This window comes from Electrophorus electricus, chromosome 2 (assembly GCF_041902795.1).
Source record: "Electrophorus electricus isolate QZ-2024a chromosome 2, ASM4190279v1, whole genome shotgun sequence".
NCBI classification, from domain to species: domain Eukaryota; kingdom Metazoa; phylum Chordata; class Actinopteri; order Gymnotiformes; family Gymnotidae; genus Electrophorus; species Electrophorus electricus.
In genome coordinates this window covers 4,381,503-4,400,236 of record NC_137498.1, presented here as the reverse complement: position 1 = coordinate 4,400,236, position 18,734 = coordinate 4,381,503, and the positions used below count along the sequence as shown (strand labels likewise).

The following is an 18,734-nucleotide window of genomic DNA, read 5'->3' as shown; positions in this document are numbered from 1 at the left end:
ATCCGGTAAAGCTCTTCATATTATTCCTAGGGAGTAACATTCTGTCTCTCAAAGGCAATGAAACAAGAAAACATTGCTTGGTGGGATTGAATTTTGCGTCCTAACGGGGAGAAGACAATTCAAGCCAGTTTTTAAACTATGCCTTGCAGGCACCAAAAAGGAGGAAATGCTGGGCTGATCCTGAACGGCCGGTGCTGTAGGGTTTCTGTAGTGTAGTGGTTATCACGTTCGCCTCACACGCGAAAGGTCCCTGGCTCGATACCAGGCAGAAACACAACTCTTGGTAGATGTGTAACTGCTGTCCTTTCAATTGAATGGAGAGCTGTTCTTCACAGAAAAAAGTCAGGCTCCTTAATTATTGGCCAAGCTGATTAATTAAAACTCATAGCATAATGGTTATGCTAATTCAAGTCTTTCAAGCATAAACTTCAGTGAGTGTGTTCTCGTTTTGTTTCCTAACAGAGGTTACGCTAATTAGCTGAAATTTAAACGTTACTTTCATCAAGTCTATGGCAAAGAACAAATCCTTGCAAGGCAATATCAAGCATACACAATTTGTGCAATAGGTTATGCTCTATATGCCAATGAGAGAACTTCAGAGATAAAGTAAAACTCTTCATATTATGCCTAGATAGCAACAGTCTGTTTCTAAAAGGGTAGGAAACAAGAGAACTTTGGTGGGGTTGTCTGAATTTTCATCCTAATGCTTGAGAAGTCATACTGCTTAGCCAGATTTAAAGCTATGATTTTCAAGCCCCAAAAATGAGCAAACGCTGGAGAGGCAAAGAAGCATTTTAAAGTGGTTTATGTAGTGTAGTGCTCAGCATGTTCGCCTAACACGAGAAAGGTCCTCTGTTCCATACCTGGCAGAAACATCCCTCTTGATAGCACAGTAGTTGGGCACGTGCATTTTGTAAGCAGTGTATCAAGTGGGAGACTCTTTGTGCGGTTTGCCCTTTAGGTCCTCAGACTGAGGCACCAAGCTCCTTGTCTAATCGCAACATCATTTTGTCATAAATCCAGTTGACTAAAAGACCTTTTTGGGGGATCATTATTGATTGATATAGATCTTGAACTCTCTTGATTTGTCTAGAGTAGTGGTCATTGCATTTGCTTTCCAGGTCACATGTCCCAGCTTCCATACTGTGCAGAAGCATTTCTCTTTCATCCATTTTTGGTGTTTACTGTATAAAATGGTTGGAACAAAGGGAAGCATGGGCAGGCGAGGCTAAAGAACTGCACAGGGAAATCAACTTAAACTCAGCATCATGGAACTGCAGCTGAGCTGCTTTTTAACTGCACTCAAAATGGTAAAAGAAGGAAATACTGTTCATGACTTCAAGGTAGAATTGAGAGGAGTGAGGTTCTGAGGACAACTATTGGGACTGCAATGAAAGAGATCTTCGGTTTTTATGGCCTTAAGCAGTGAAGAGCTCACACGGCCCTGCTACATAGGTTTAGAAAGCAAGAACAGAACCTACAATTTTCCAGGACCACCAGTTTCGACTGATGTGTAGGTCGGACTAGAGGGTTCCCTTTCAGCTAAACAGCATTTTTTTCTGACAGTTTGAATCAGATATTTCTGAAAATTACAATTGTGAACCATTTGAATTTTAGTTACGTCTGCTCATGAAACGCATTTTAGGCCATCCAACATACCCACGAAATTTGCATAAAATGGCAGCTATTTGTGAACTTCCAAATATGAAAGGTTTTGGCATAAATGATGTTCATTCTTTCTCCTAAATAATTTGCACACATTTTCAGTTTTGGGGATGAGCTGGTGAAAAAATTGTTCTGAAATTGCAGTGATACCATACTGCATCAAGGCATTTTTGCATGGTGTCTGTAGTGAATTGGTCATCACGTTTGCATTATGTGTGAAAGGACCTTGAATTGAAGCTGAGCAGAAACATTAGCTGGTTCTTTGGTTTCTGTGTCTTCTATTTGAAGTAGACACCAGGGAATCGAATGGCCTTCTTGCAGCAGAGGGAAATGATTTTCTGAACTCCCTAGTTACTCCAATTGAGTTCTCCAAGTCCTGTACTCCAAACTCCGGCACTATAACGCATGTGAAATCCCTAACCTCTTCGTCTGCAACTTGGTTCTACATTGTGCAAAATGGAAATTTCAAGATCAGAAGATTACTAGCATCTTAGTATGGACATAAAGAGTAGCTTCTCTGTTGGAAAAAAATATCCCATCACTGTCTCCATTTGCAAACCGAGAAAGTCAATATATGCAGCAGGCTTGTCCTCCGGTGATGCAAGGACTGTGCTTTAGGAGCTGTGTTTAAGGCTGATTTCAATTGTCACAGGGATGATGTAAAACTCATTGTAGCATGATGGGTGTGCTAATCCATGTATTTCAAACAAAATTAAACAAAACAGAAACTCCACGAGTGCATCTGTATTTGATCTCCTAACAGAGATAAGTTATGCTACTTAGCTAATTCTTAAAAGTAACATCCTTATAGTCTCCTGACAATTAAAATCTATGCAAAGCAATGTTAATGATGCAGAATTTGTGCACTAGGGACTGCTTTCCATGCCAATGAATAAGCCTACAGTGATCCGGTAAAGCTCTTCATATTATTCCTAGGGAGTAACATTCTGTCTCTCAAAGGCAATGAAACAAGAAAACATTGCTTGGTGGGATTGAATTTTGCGTCCTAACGGGGAGAAGACAATTCAAGCCAGTTTTTAAACTATGCCTTGCAGGCACCAAAAAGGAGGAAATGCTGGGCTGATCCTGAACGGCCAGTGCTGTAGGGTTTCTGTAGTGTAGTGGTTATCACGTTGGCCTCACACGCGAAAGGTCCCTGGCTCGATACCAGGCAGAAACACAACTCTTGGTAGATGTGTAACTGCTGTCCTTTCAATTGAATGGAGAGCTGTTCTTCACAGAAAAAAGTCAGGCTCCTTAATTAATGGCCAAGCTGATTAATTAAAACTCATAGCATAATGGCTATGCTAATTCAAGTCTTTCAAGCATAAACTTCAGTGAGTGTGTTCTCGTTTTGTTTCCTAACAGAGGTTATGCTAATTAGCTGAAATTTAAAAGTTTCTTTCATCAAGTCTATGGCAAAGAACAAATCCTTGCAAGGCAATATCAAGCATACACAATTTGTGCAATAGGTTATGCTCTATATGCCAATGAGAGAACTACAGAGATAAAGTAAAACTCTTCATATTATGCCTAGTTAGCAACAGTCTGTTTCTAAAAGGGTAGGAAACAAGAGAACTTTGGTGGGGTTGTCTGAATTTTCATCCTAATGCTTGAGAAGTCATACTGCTTAGCCAGATTTAAAGCTATGATTTTCAAGCCCCAAAAATGAGCAAAAGCTGGAGAGGCAAAGAAGCATTTTAAAGTGGTTTCTGTAGTGTAGTGCTCAGCATGTTCGCCTAACACGAGAAAGGTCCTCTGTTCCATACCTGGCAGAAACATCCCTCTTGATAGCACAGTAGTTGGGCACGTGCTTTTTGTAAGCAGTGTATCAAGTGGGAGACTCTTTGTGCGGTTTGCCCTTTAGGTCCTCAGACTGAGGCACCAAGCTCCTTGTCTAATCGCAACATCATTTTGTCATAAATCCTGTTGACTAAAAGACCTTTTAGGGGGATCATTATTGATTGATATAGATCTTGAACTCTCTTGATTTGTCTAGAGTAGTGGTCATTGCATTTGCTTTCCAGGTCACATGTCCCAGCTTCCATACTGTGCAGAAGCATTTCTCTTTCATCCATTTTTGGTGTTTACTGTATAAAATGGTTGGAACAAAGGGAAGCATGGGCAGGCGAGGCTAAAGAACTGCACAGGGAAATCAACTTAAACTCAGCATCATGGAACTGCAGCTGAGCTGCTTTTTAACTGCACTCAAAATGGTAAAAGAAGGAAATACTGTTCATGACTTCAAGGTAGAATTGAGAGGAGTGAGGTTCTGAGGACAACTATTGGGACTGCAATGAAAGAGATCTTCGGTTTTTATGGCCTTAAGCAGTGAAGAGCTCACACGGCCCTGCTACATAGGTTTAGAAAGCAAGAACAGAACCTACAATTTTCCAGGACCACCAGTTTCGACTGATGTGTAGGTCGGACTAGAGGGTTCCCTTTCAGCTAAACAGCATTTTTTTCTGACAGTTTGAATCAGATATTTCTGAAAATTACAATTGTGAACCATTTGAATTTTAGTTACGTCTGCTCATGAAACGCATTTTAGGCCATCCAACATACCCACGAAATTTGCATAAAATGGCAGCTATTTGTGAACTTCCAAATATGAAAGGTTTTGGCATAAATGATGTTCATTCTTTCTCCTAAATAATTTGCACACATTTTCAGTTTTGGGGATGAGCTGGTGAAAAAATTGTTCTGAAATTGCAGTGATACCATACTGCATCAAGGCATTTTTGCATGGTGTCTGTAGTGAATTGGTCATCACGTTTGCATTATGTGTGAAAGGACCTTGAATTGAAGCTGAGCAGAAACATTAGCTTGTTCTTTGGTTTCTGTGTCTTCTATTTGAAGTAGACACCAGGGAATCGAATGGCCTTCTTGCAGCAGAGGGAAATGATTTTCTGAACTCCCTAGTTACTCCAATTGAGTTCTCTAAGTCCTGTACTCCAAACTCCGGCACTATAACGCATGTGAAATCCCTAACCTCTTCGTCTGCAACTTGGTTCTACATTGTGCAAAATGGAAATTTCAAGATCAGAAGATTACTAGCATCTTAGTATGGACATAAAGAGTAGCTTCTCTGTTGGAAAAAAATATCCCATCACTGTCTCCATTTGCAAACCGAGAAAGTCAATATATGCAGCAGGCTTGTCCTCCGGTGATGCAAGGACTGTGCTTTAGGAGCTGTGTTTAAGGCTGATTTCAATTGTCACAGGGATGATGTAAAACTCATTGTAGCATGATGGGTGTGCTAATCCATGTATTTCAAACAAAATTAAACAAAACAGAAACTCCACGAGTGCATCTGTATTTGATCTCCTAACAGAGATAAGTTATGCTACTTAGCTAATTCTTAAAAGTAACATCCTTATAGTCTCCTGACAATTAAAATCTATGCAAAGCAATGTTAATGATGCAGAATTTGTGCACTAGGGACTGCTTTCCATGCCAATGAATAAGCCTACAGTGATCCGGTAAAGCTCTTCATATTATTCCTAGGGAGTAACATTCTGTCTCTCAAAGGCAATGAAACAAGAAAACATTGCTTGGTGGGATTGAATTTTGCGTCCTAACGGGGAGAAGACAATTCAAGCCAGTTTTTAAACTATGCCTTGCAGGCACCAAAAAGGAGGAAATGCTGGGCTGATCCTGAACGGCCAGTGCTGTAGGGTTTCTGTAGTGTAGTGGTTATCACGTTGGCCTCACACGCGAAAGGTCCCTGGCTCGATACCAGGCAGAAACACAACTCTTGGTAGATGTGTAACTGCTGTCCTTTCAATTGAATGGAGAGCTGTTCTTCACAGAAAAAAGTCAGGCTCCTTAATTAATGGCCAAGCTGATTAATTAAAACTCATAGCATAATGGCTATGCTAATTCAAGTCTTTCAAGCATAAACTTCAGTGAGTGTGTTCTCGTTTTGTTTCCTAACAGAGGTTATGCTAATTAGCTGAAATTTAAAAGTTTCTTTCATCAAGTCTATGGCAAAGAACAAATCCTTGCAAGGCAATATCAAGCATACACAATTTGTGCAATAGGTTATGCTCTATATGCCAATGAGAGAACTACAGAGATAAAGTAAAACTCTTCATATTATGCCTAGTTAGCAACAGTCTGTTTCTAAAAGGGTAGGAAACAAGAGAACTTTGGTGGGGTTGTCTGAATTTTCATCCTAATGCTTGAGAAGTCATACTGCTTAGCCAGATTTAAAGCTATGATTTTCAAGCCCCAAAAATGAGCAAAAGCTGGAGAGGCAAAGAAGCATTTTAAAGTGGTTTCTGTAGTGGAGTGCTCAGCATGTTCGCCTAACACGAGAAAGGTCCTCTGTTCCATACCTGGCAGAAACATCCCTCTTGATAGCACAGTAGTTGGGCACGTGCTTTTTGTAAGCAGTGTATCAAGTGGGAGACTCTTTGTGCGGTTTGCCCTTTAGGTCCTCAGACTGAGGCACCAAGCTCCTTGTCTAATCGCAACATCATTTTGTCATAAATCCTGTTGACTAAAAGACCTTTTAGGGGGATCATTATTGATTGATATAGATCTTGAACTCTCTTGATTTGTCTAGAGTAGTGGTCATTGCATTTGCTTTCCAGGTCACATGTCCCAGCTTCCATACTGTGCAGAAGCATTTCTCTTTCATCCATTTTTGGTGTTTACTGTATAAAATGGTTGGAACAAAGGGAAGCATGGGCAGGCGAGGCTAAAGAACTGCACAGGGAAATCAACTTAAACTCACCATCATTGAACTGCAGCTGAGCTGCTTTTTAACTATATTCAAAACGTTAAAAGAAGGCAATACTGCTCATGACTTCAAAGTACAATTGAGAGGAGTGAGGTTCTGAGCACAACTATTGGGACTGCAAAGAAAGAGATCTTCGGGTTTTATGGCCTTAAGCAGTGAAGATCTCACATGGCCCTGCTGCATAAGTTTAGAAAGCCAGAACAGAACCTACCATTTTCCAGGACCAGCAGTTTGGACTGAAGTGTCGCTCGGACTAGAGGGTTTCCTGTCAGCTAACCAATATTTTTTCTGCAAGTTTGAATCAGATATTTCTGAAAAATTGGACTTGTGAACCATTTGAATTTTAGGTACATCTGCTCATTATTAGCATTTTAGGCCATCCAACATACCCACTAAATTTGCGTAAAATGGCAGCTATTTGTGAACTTGCAAATATGAAAGGTTTTGGCATAAATTATATTCATTCTTTTACTCAATAACTTGCACTCATTATCAGTTTTGGGTATGAGTTGGTGAAAAGATTGTTCTGAAAGTGCATTGATACCATACTGCATCAAGCTGTCTTTGCATGATTTCTGTAGTGAAGTGGTCATCACCTTTGCATTATACGTAAAAGGTCCTTGAATTGAAGCTGAGCAGAAACAGTAGTTGGTTCTTGGGTTTCTGACTCTTGTATTTGAAGTAGACATCAGGGAATCGAATGGCCTTCTTGCAGCAGAGTGAAAAGATTTTTTGAACTCCCTACTTACTCCGATTGAGTTCTCCAATTCCTGTACTCCAAAATCTGGCACTATAACTCATGTGAAATCCCCAACGTCTTCTTCTGCAACTTGGTTCCACATTGTGCAAAATTAAAATTTCAAGATCAGAAGATTACTATCATCTTAGTATGGACATAAAGAGTAGTTTCTCTGTTGGGGCTCTATTTGCAAACTGAGAAAGTCAATATATGCAGCACACTTTTGCTCCGGTGATGCAAGGACTGTGCTTTAGGAGCTGTGCTTAAGGCTGATTTCAATTGTCACAGGCATGATGTAAAACTCATTGTAGCATGATGGGTGTGCTAATCCATGTATTTCAAACAAAAGTAAACAAAACAGAAACACCACGAGTGCATCTGTATTTGATCTACTAACAGAGATAAGTTATGCTACTTAGCTAATTCTTAAAAGTAAATTCCTTCTAGTCTCCTGACAATTAAAATCCATGCAAAGCAATGTTTATGATACAGAATCTGTGCACTAGGGATTGCTTTCCATGCCAGTGAAACAGCTTCCAGTGATCAGGTAAAGTTCTTCATATTATTCCTAGAGAGTAACATTCTGTCTCTCAAAGGCAATGAAACAAGTAAACATTGGTTGCTGGGTTTGAATTTTGCGTCCTAATGGGGTGAAGACAATTCAAGCCAGTTTCTTAAACATTACTACAGGAAGCATAAACTTTGGTGAGTGTGTTCTCATTTTGTTTCCCAACAGAGGTTATGCTAATTAGCTGAATTTCAAAAGTTAATTTCATCAATTCTATGGCAAAGAAAAAATCCTTGCAAGGCAATGTCAAGCATACAGAATTTGCGCAATAGGTTATGCTCTATATGCCAATGAGGGAACTACAGAGATAAAGTAAAACTCTTCATAATATGCCTAGTTAGCAACAGTCTGTTCCTCAAATGGTAAGAAACAAGAGAACTTTGGTGGGGTTGTGAGAATTTCCATCCTAATGATTGAGAAGTCAGACTCCTTAGCCAGATTTAAAGCTATGATTTTCAAGTGCCAAAAATGAGCAAAAGCTGGAGAGTGAGCCCAAAGAACCTTTTAACAGTGGTTTCTGTAGTGTAGTGGTCATCACATTCGCCTAACACGCGAAAGGTCCTCAGTTCGAAACTGGGCAGAAACATCCCTCTTGATAGCACACTAGTGGGGCAATTGTTGTTTGTAAACAGTGTATGAAGTGGTTCTCTTTTTGCAGTTTCCCCTTTAGGTCCTGAGACTGAGACGCCAAGCTCCTTGTCTAATTGCAGCATCATTTTGTCATAAATCCTGTTAACAACCAGACCTTTTGGGGGTATAATTATTGATTGATATAGATGTTGAACACTCTTGATTTTTCTAGAGTAGTGGTCAATGCATTTGCTTTCCAGGTTACAGGTCCCAGCTTATATACTGTGCAGAAGCATTTCTCATCCATTTTTGCTGTTTGAAATAGTTGGAACAAAGGGAAGCATGGGCAGGCGAGGCTAAAGAACTGCACAGGGAAATCAACTTAAACTCACCATCATTGAACTGCAGCTGAGCTGCTTTTTAACTATATTCAAAACGTTAAAAGAAGGCAATACTGCTCATGACTTCAAAGTACAATTGAGAGGAGTGAGGTTCTGAGCACAACTATTGGGACTGCAAAGAAAGAGATCTTCGGGTTTTATGGCCTTAAGCAGTGAAGATCTCACATGGCCCTGCTGCATAAGTTTAGAAAGCCAGAACAGAACCTACCATTTTCCAGGACCAGCAGTTTGGACTGAAGTGTCGCTCGGACTATAGGGTTTCCTGTCAGCTAACCAATATTTTTTCTGCAAGTTTGAATCAGATATTTCTGAAAAATTGGACTTGTGAACCATTTGAATTTTAGGTACATCTGCTCATTATTAGCATTTTAGGCCATCCAACATACCCACTAAATTTGCGTAAAATGGCAGCTATTTGTGAACTTGCAAATATGAAAGGTTTTGGCATAAATTATATTCATTCTTTTACTCAATAACTTGCACTCATTATCAGTTTTGGGTATGAGTTGGTGAAAAGATTGTTCTGAAAGTGCATTGATACCATACTGCATCAAGGAGTCTTTGCATGATTTCTGTAGTGAAGTGGTCATCACCTTTGCATTATACGTAAAAGGTCCTTGAATTGAAGCTGAGCAGAAACAGTAGTTGGTTCTTGGGTTTCTAACTCTTGTATTTGAAGTAGACATCAGGGAATCGAATGGCCTTCTTGCAGCAGAGTGAAAAGATTTTTTGAACTCCCTACTTACTCCGATTGAGTTCTCCAATTCCTGTACTCCAAAATCTGGCACTATAACTCATGTGAAATCCCCAACGTCTTCTTCTGCAACTTGGTTCCACATTGTGCAAAATTAAAATTTCAAGATCAGAAGATTACTATCATCTTAGTATGGACATAAAGAGTAGTTTCTCTGTTGGGGCTCTATTTGCAAACTGAGAAAGTCAATATATGCAGCACACTTTTGCTCTGGTGATGCAAGGACTGTGCTTTAGGAGCTGTGCTTAAGGCTGATTTCAATTGTCACAGGCATGATGTAAAACTCATTGTAGCATGATGGGTGTGCTAATCCATGTATTTCAAACAAAAGTAAACAAAACAGAAACACCACGAGTGCATCTGTATTTGATCTACTAACAGAGATAAGTTATGCTACTTAGCTAATTCTTAAAAGTAAATTCCTTCTAGTCTCCTGACAATTAAAATCCATGCAAAGCAATGTTTATGATGCAGAATCTGTGCACTAGGGATTGCTTTCCATGCCAGTGAAACAGCTTCCAGTGATCAGGTAAAGTTCTTCATATTATTCCTAGAGAGTAACATTCTGTCTCTCAAAGGCAATGAAACAAGTAAACATTGGTTGCTGGGTTTGAATTTTGCGTCCTAATGGGGTGAAGACAATTCAAGCCAGTTTCTTAAACATTACTACAGGAAGCATAAACTTTGGTGAGTGTGTTCTCATTTTGTTTCCCAACAGAGGTTATGCTAATTAGCTGAATTTCAAAAGTTAATTTCATCAATTCTATGGCAAAGAAAAAATCCTTGCAAGGCAATGTCAAGCATACAGAATTTGCGCAATAGGTTATGCTCTATATGCCAATGAGGGAACTACAGAGATAAAGTAAAACTCTTCATAATATGCCTAGTTAGCAACAGTCTGTTCCTCAAATGGTAAGAAACAAGAGAACTTTGGTGGGGTTGTGAGAATTTCCATCCTAATGATTGAGAAGTCAGACTCCTTAGCCAGATTTAAAGCTATGATTTTCAAGTGCCAAAAATGAGCAAAAGCTGGAGAGTGAGCCCAAAGACTCTTTTAACAGTGGTTTCTGTAGTGTAGTGGTCATCACATTCGCCTAACATGCGAAAGGTCCTCAGTTCGAAACTGGGCAGAAACATCCCTCTTGATAGCACACTAGTAGGGCAATTGTTGTTTGTAAACAGTGTATGAAGTGGTTGTCTTTTTGCAGTTTGCCCTTTAGGTCCTGAGACTGAGACGCCAAGCTCCTTGTCTAATCGCAGCATCATTTTGTCATAAATCCTGTTAACAACCAGACCTTTTGGGGGTATAATTATTGATTGATATAGATGTTGAACACTCTTGATTTTTCTAGAGTAGTGGTCAATGCATTTGCTTTCCAGGTTACAGGTCCCAGCTTATATACTGTGCAGAAGCATTTCTCATCCATTTTTGCTGTTTGAAATAGTTGGAACAAAGGGAAGCATGGGCAGGCGAGGCTAAAGAACTGCACAGGGAAATCAACTTAAACTCACCATCATTGAACTGCAGCTGAGCTGCTTTTTAACTATATTCAAAACGTTAAAAGAAGGCAATACTGCTCATGACTTCAAAGTACAATTGAGAGGAGTGAGGTTCTGAGCACAACAATTGGGACTGCAAAGAAAGAGATCTTCGGGTTTTATGGCCTTAAGCAGTGAAGATCTCACATGGCCCTGCTGCATAAGTTTAGAAAGCCAGAACAGAACCTACCATTTTCCAGGTTCAGCAGTTTGGACTGAAGTGTCGCTCGGACTAGAGGGTTTCCTGTCAGCTAACCAATATTTTTTCTGCAAGTTTGAATCAGATATTTCTGAAAAATTGGACTTGTGAACCATTTGAATTTTAGGTACATCTGCTCATTATTAGCATTTTAGGCCATCCAACATACCCACTAAATTTGCGTAAAATGGCAGCTATTTGTGAACTTGCAAATATGAAAGGTTTTGGCATAAATTATATTCATTCTTTTACTCAATAACTTGCACTCATTATCAGTTTTGGGTATGAGTTGGTGAAAAGATTGTTCTGAAAGTGCATTGATACCATACTGCATCAAGCTGTCTTTGCATGATTTCTGTAGTGAAGTGGTCATCACCTTTGCATTATACGTAAAAGGTCCTTGAATTGAAGCTGAGCAGAAACAGTAGTTGGTTCTTGGGTTTCTGACTCTTGTATTTGAAGTAGACATCAGGGAATCGAATGGCCTTCTTGCAGCAGAGTGAAAAGATTTTTTGAACTCCCTACTTACTCCGATTGAGTTCTCCAATTCCTGTACTCCAAAATCTGGCACTATAACTCATGTGAAATCCCCAACGTCTTCTTCTGCAACTTGGTTCCACATTGTGCAAAATTAAAATTTCAAGATCAGAAGATTACTATCATCTTAGTATGGACATAAAGAGTAGTTTCTCTGTTGGGGCTCTATTTGCAAACTGAGAAAGTCAATATATGCAGCACACTTTTGCTCCGGTGATGCAAGGACTGTGCTTTAGAAGCTGTGCTTAAGGCTGATTTCAATTGTCACAGGCATGATGTAAAACTCATTGTAGCATGATGGGTGTGCTAATCCATGTATTTCAAACAAAAGTAAACAAAACAGAAACACCACGAGTGCATCTGTATTTGATCTACTAACAGAGATAAGTTATGCTACTTAGCTAATTCTTAAAAGTAAATTCCTTCTAGTCTCCTGACAATTAAAATCCACGCAAAGCAATGTTTATGATGCAGAATCTGTGCACTAGGGATTGCTTTCCATGCCAGTGAAACAGCTTCCAGTGATCAGGTAAAGTTCTTCATATTATTCCTAGAGAGTAACATTCTGTCTCTCAAAGGCAATGAAACAAGTAAACATTGGTTGCTGGGTTTGAATTTTGCGTCCTAATGGGGTGAAGACAATTCAAGCCAGTTTCTTAAACATTACTACAGGAAGCATAAACTTTGGTGAGTGTGTTCTCATTTTGTTTCCCAACAGAGGTTATGCTAATTAGCTGAATTTCAAAAGTTAATTTCATCAATTCTATGGCAAAGAAAAAATCCTTGCAAGGCAATGTCAAGCATACAGAATTTGCGCAATAGGTTATGCTCTATATGCCAATGAGGGAACTACAGAGATAAAGTAAAACTCTTCATAATATGCCTAGTTAGCAACAGTCTGTTCCTCAAATGGTAAGAAACAAGAGAACTTTGGTGGGGTTGTGAGAATTTCCATCCTAATGATTGAGAAGTCAGACTCCTTAGCCACATTTAAAGCTATGATTTTCAAGTGCCAAAAATGAGCAAAAGCTGGAGAGTGAGCCCAAAGAACCTTTTAACAGTGGTTTCTGTAGTGTAGTGGTCATCACATTCGCCTAATGCGTGAAAGGTCCTCAGTTCGAAACTGGGCAGAAATATCCCTCTTGATAGCACACTAGTGGGGCAATTGTTGTTTGTAAACAGTGTATGAAGTGGTTCTCTTTTTGCGGTTTGCCCTTTAGGTCCTGAGACTGAGACGCCAAGCTCCTTGTCTAATTGCAGCATCATTTTGTCATAAATCCTGTTAACAACCAGACCTTTTGGGGGTATAATTATTGATTGATATAGATGTTGAACACTCTTGATTTTTCTAGAGTAGTGGTCAATGCATTTGCTTTCCAGGTTACAGGTCCCAGCTTATATACTGTGCAGAAGCATTTCTCATCCATTTTTGCTGTTTGAAATAGTTGGAACACAGGGAAGCATGGGCAGGCGAGGCTAAAGAACTGCACAGGGAAATCAACTTAAACTCACCATCATTGAACTGCAGCTGAGCTGCTTTTTAACTATATTCAAAACGTTAAAAGAAGGCAATACTGCTCATGACTTCAAAGTACAATTGAGAGGAGTGAGGTTCTGAGCACAACTATTGGGACTGCAAAGAAAGAGATCTTTGGGTTTTATGGCCTTAAGCAGTGAAGATCTCACATGGCCCTGCTGCATAAGTTTAGAAAGCCAGAACAGAACCTACCATTTTCCAGGACCAGCAGTTTGGCCTGAAGTGTCGCTCGGACTAGAGGGTTTCCTGTCAGCTAACCAATATTTTTTTTGCAAGTTTGAATCAGATATTTCTGAAAAATTGGACTTGTGAACCATTTGAATTTTAGGTACATCTGCTCATTATTAGCATTTTAGGCCATCCAACATACCCACTAAATTTGCGTAAAATGGCAGCTATTTCTGAACTTGCAAATATGAAAGGTTTTGGCATAAATTATATTCATTCTTTTACTCAATAACTTGCACTCATTATCAGTTTTGGGTATGAGTTGGTGAAAAGATTGTTCTGAAAGTGCATTGATACCATACTGCATCAAGGAGTCTTTGCATGATTTCTGTAGTGAAGTGGTCATCACCTTTGCATTATACGTAAAAGGTCCTTGAATTGAAGCTGAGCAGAAACAGTAGTTGGTTCTTGGGTTTCTGACTCTTGTATTTGAAGTAGACATCAGGGAATCGAATGGCCTTCTTGCAGCAGAGTGAAAAGATTTTTTGAACTCCCTACTTACTCCGATTGAGTTCTCCAATTCCTGTACTCCAAAATCTGGCACTATAACTCATGTGAAATCCCCAACGTCTTCTTCTGCAACTTGGTTCCACATTGTGCAAAATTAAAATTTCAAGATCAGAAGATTACTATCATCTTAGTATGGACATAAAGAGTAGTTTCTCTGTTGGGGCTCTATTTGCAAACTGAGAAAGTCAATATATGCAGCACACTTTTGCTCCGGTGATGCAAGGACTGTGCTTTAGGAGCTGTGCTTAAGGCTGATTTCAATTGTCACAGGCATGATGTAAAACTCATTGTAGCATGATGGGTGTGCTAATCCATGTATTTCAAACAAAAGTAAACAAAACAGAAACACCACGAGTGCATCTGTATTTGATCTACTAACAGAGATAAGTTATGCTACTTAGCTAATTCTTAAAAGTAAATTCCTTCTAGTCTCCTGACAATTAAAATCCATGCAAAGCAATGTTTATGATGCAGAATCTGTGCACTAGGGATTGCTTTCCATGCCAGTGAAACAGCTTCCAGTGATCAGGTAAAGTTCTTCATATTATTCCTAGAGAGTAACATTCTGTCTCTCAAAGGCAATGAAACAAGTAAACATTGGTTGCTGGGTTTGAATTTTGCGTCCTAATGGGGTGAAGACAATTCAAGCCAGTTTCTTAAACATTACTACAGGAAGCATAAACTTTGGTGAGTGTGTTCTCATTTTGTTTCCCAACAGAGGTTATGCTAATTAGCTGAATTTCAAAAGTTAATTTCATCAATTCTATGGCAAAGAAAAAATCCTTGCAAGGCAATGTCAAGCATACAGAATTTGCGCAATAGGTTATGCTCTATATGCCAATGAGGGAACTACAGAGATAAAGTAAAACTCTTCATAATATGCCTAGTTAGCAACAGTCTGTTCCTCAAATGGTAAGAAACAAGAGAACTTTGGTGGGGTTGTGAGAATTTCCATCCTAATGATTGAGAAGTCAGACTCCTTAGCCAGATTTAAAGCTATGATTTTCAAGTGCCAAAAATGAGCAAAAGCTGGAGAGTGAGCCCAAAGACTCTTTTAACAGTGGTTTCTGTAGTGTAGTGGTCATCACATTCGCCTAACATGCGAAAGGTCCTCAGTTCGAAACTGGGCAGAAACATCCCTCTTGATAGCACACTAGTAGGGCAATTGTTGTTTGTAAACAGTGTATGAAGTGGTTGTCTTTTTGCAGTTTGCCCTTTAGGTCCTGAGACTGAGACGCCAAGCTCCTTGTCTAATCGCAGCATCATTTTGTCATAAATCCTGTTAACAACCAGACCTTTTGGGGGTATAATTATTGATTGATATAGATGTTGAACACTCTTGATTTTTCTAGAGTAGTGGTCAATGCATTTGCTTTCCAGGTTACAGGTCCCAGCTTATATACTGTGCAGAAGCATTTCTCATCCATTTTTGCTGTTTGAAATAGTTGGAACAAAGGGAAGCATGGGCAGGCGAGGCTAAAGAACTGCACAGGGAAATCAACTTAAACTCACCATCATTGAACTGCAGCTGAGCTGCTTTTTAACTATATTCAAAACGTTAAAAGAAGGCAATACTGCTCATGACTTCAAAGTACAATTGAGAGGAGTGAGGTTCTGAGCACAACAATTGGGACTGCAAAGAAAGAGATCTTCGGGTTTTATGGCCTTAAGCAGTGAAGATCTCACATGGCCCTGCTGCATAAGTTTAGAAAGCCAGAACAGAACCTACCATTTTCCAGGTTCAGCAGTTTGGACTGAAGTGTCGCTCGGACTAGAGGGTTTCCTGTCAGCTAACCAATATTTTTTCTGCAAGTTTGAATCAGATATTTCTGAAAAATTGGACTTGTGAACCATTTGAATTTTAGGTACATCTGCTCATTATTAGCATTTTAGGCCATCCAACATACCCACTAAATTTGCGTAAAATGGCAGCTATTTGTGAACTTGCAAATATGAAAGGTTTTGGCATAAATTATATTCATTCTTTTACTCAATAACTTGCACTCATTATCAGTTTTGGGTATGAGTTGGTGAAAAGATTGTTCTGAAAGTGCATTGATACCATACTGCATCAAGCTGTCTTTGCATGATTTCTGTAGTGAAGTGGTCATCACCTTTGCATTATACGTAAAAGGTCCTTGAATTGAAGCTGAGCAGAAACAGTAGTTGGTTCTTGGGTTTCTGACTCTTGTATTTGAAGTAGACATCAGGGAATCGAATGGCCTTCTTGCAGCAGAGTGAAAAGATTTTTTGAACTCCCTACTTACTCCGATTGAGTTCTCCAATTCCTGTACTCCAAAATCTGGCACTATAACTCATGTGAAATCCCCAACGTCTTCTTCTGCAACTTGGTTCCACATTGTGCAAAATTAAAATTTCAAGATCAGAAGATTACTATCATCTTAGTATGGACATAAAGAGTAGTTTCTCTGTTGGGGCTCTATTTGCAAACTGAGAAAGTCAATATATGCAGCACACTTTTGCTCCGGTGATGCAAGGACTGTGCTTTAGAAGCTGTGCTTAAGGCTGATTTCAATTGTCACAGGCATGATGTAAAACTCATTGTAGCATGATGGGTGTGCTAATCCATGTATTTCAAACAAAAGTAAACAAAACAGAAACACCACGAGTGCATCTGTATTTGATCTACTAACAGAGATAAGTTATGCTACTTAGCTAATTCTTAAAAGTAAATTCCTTCTAGTCTCCTGACAATTAAAATCCACGCAAAGCAATGTTTATGATGCAGAATCTGTGCACTAGGGATTGCTTTCCATGCCAGTGAAACAGCTTCCAGTGATCAGGTAAAGTTCTTCATATTATTCCTAGAGAGTAACATTCTGTCTCTCAAAGGCAATGAAACAAGTAAACATTGGTTGCTGGGTTTGAATTTTGCGTCCTAATGGGGTGAAGACAATTCAAGCCAGTTTCTTAAACATTACTACAGGAAGCATAAACTTTGGTGAGTGTGTTCTCATTTTGTTTCCCAACAGAGGTTATGCTAATTAGCTGAATTTCAAAAGTTAATTTCATCAATTCTATGGCAAAGAAAAAATCCTTGCAAGGCAATGTCAAGCATACAGAATTTGCGCAATAGGTTATGCTCTATATGCCAATGAGGGAACTACAGAGATAAAGTAAAACTCTTCATAATATGCCTAGTTAGCAACAGTCTGTTCCTCAAATGGTAAGAAACAAGAGAACTTTGGTGGGGTTGTGAGAATTTCCATCCTAATGATTGAGAAGTCAGACTCCTTAGCCAGATTTAAAGCTATGATTTTCAAGTGCCAAAAATGAGCAAAAGCTGGAGAGTGAGCCCAAAGACTCTTTTAACAGTGGTTTCTGTAGTGTAGTGGTCATCACATTCGCCTAACATGCGAAAGGTCCTCAGTTCGAAACTGGGCAGAAACATCCCTCTTGATAGCACACTAGTAGGGCAATTGTTGTTTGTAAACAGTGTATGAAGTGGTTGTCTTTTTGCAGTTTGCCCTTTAGGTCCTGAGACTGAGACGCCAAGCTCCTTGTCTAATCGCAGCATCATTTTGTCATAAATCCTGTTAACAACCAGACCTTTTGGGGGTATAATTATTGATTGATATAGATGTTGAACACTCTTGATTTTTCTAGAGTAGTGGTCAATGCATTTGCTTTCCAGGTTACAGGTCCCAGCTTATATACTGTGCAGAAGCATTTCTCATCCATTTTTGCTGTTTGAAATAGTTGGAACAAAGGGAAGCATGGGCAGGCGAGGCTAAAGAACTGCACAGGGAAATCAACTTAAACTCACCATCATTGAACTGCAGCTGAGCTGCTTTTTAACTATATTCAAAACGTTAAAAGAAGGCAATACTGCTCATGACTTCAAAGTACAATTGAGAGGAGTGAGGTTCTGAGCACAACAATTGGGACTGCAAAGAAAGAGATCTTCGGGTTTTATGGCCTTAAGCAGTGAAGATCTCACATGGCCCTGCTGCATAAGTTTAGAAAGCCAGAACAGAACCTACCATTTTCCAGGTTCAGCAGTTTGGACTGAAGTGTCGCTCGGACTAGAGGGTTTCCTGTCAGCTAACCAATATTTTTTCTGCAAGTTTGAATCAGATATTTCTGAAAAATTGGACTTGTGAACCATTTGAATTTTAGGTACATCTGCTCATTATTAGCATTTTAGGCCATCCAACATACCCACTAAATTTGCGTAAAATGGCAGCTATTTGTGAACTTGCAAATATGAAAGGTTTTGGCATAAATTATATTCATTCTTTTACTCAATAACTTGCACTCATTATCAGTTTTGGGTATGAGTTGGTGAAAAGATTGTTCTGAAAGTGCATTGATACCATACTGCATCAAGCTGTCTTTGCATGATTTCTGTAGTGAAGTGGTCATCACCTTTGCATTATACGTAAAAGGTCCTTGAATTGAAGCTGAGCAGAAACAGTAGTTGGTTCTTGGGTTTCTGACTCTTGTATTTGAAGTAGACATCAGGGAATCGAATGGCCTTCTTGCAGCAGAGTGAAAAGATTTTTTGAACTCCCTACTTACTCCGATTGAGTTCTCCAATTCCTGTACTCCAAAATCTGGCACTATAACTCATGTGAAATCCCCAACGTCTTCTTCTGCAACTTGGTTCCACATTGTGCAAAATTAAAATTTCAAGATCAGAAGATTACTATCATCTTAGTATGGACATAAAGAGTAGTTTCTCTGTTGGGGCTCTATTTGCAAACTGAGAAAGTCAAT

The 18,734-nt window shown here is 39.3% G+C and overlaps 7 non-coding genes across 7 annotated transcripts; all 7 read left to right on the top strand.

Annotated features, from left to right (window-relative positions):
- The first annotated feature begins 201 nt into the window (after positions 1 to 201).
- On the top strand, positions 202 to 274 carry trnav-cac (transfer RNA valine (anticodon CAC)). The gene has a single exon. It is a non-coding gene; the product is annotated as a tRNA-Val (tRNA).
- Positions 275 to 2,772: 2,498 nt separating this feature from the next.
- Positions 2,773 to 2,845, top strand: trnav-cac (transfer RNA valine (anticodon CAC)). The gene has a single exon. It is a non-coding gene; the product is annotated as a tRNA-Val (tRNA).
- Positions 2,846 to 5,343: 2,498 nt separating this feature from the next.
- Positions 5,344 to 5,416, top strand: trnav-cac (transfer RNA valine (anticodon CAC)). Its single transcript has one exon. It is a non-coding gene; the product is annotated as a tRNA-Val (tRNA).
- Positions 5,417 to 8,232: 2,816 nt separating this feature from the next.
- On the top strand, positions 8,233 to 8,305 carry trnav-aac (transfer RNA valine (anticodon AAC)). Its single transcript has one exon. It is a non-coding gene; the product is annotated as a tRNA-Val (tRNA).
- A 2,202-nt stretch (positions 8,306 to 10,507) lies between these two features.
- On the top strand, positions 10,508 to 10,580 carry trnav-aac (transfer RNA valine (anticodon AAC)). Its single transcript has one exon. It is a non-coding gene; the product is annotated as a tRNA-Val (tRNA).
- Positions 10,581 to 15,057: 4,477 nt separating this feature from the next.
- On the top strand, positions 15,058 to 15,130 carry trnav-aac (transfer RNA valine (anticodon AAC)). The gene has a single exon. It is a non-coding gene; the product is annotated as a tRNA-Val (tRNA).
- Positions 15,131 to 17,332: 2,202 nt separating this feature from the next.
- On the top strand, positions 17,333 to 17,405 carry trnav-aac (transfer RNA valine (anticodon AAC)). The gene has a single exon. It is a non-coding gene; the product is annotated as a tRNA-Val (tRNA).
- Positions 17,406 to 18,734: the final 1,329 nt, after the last annotated feature.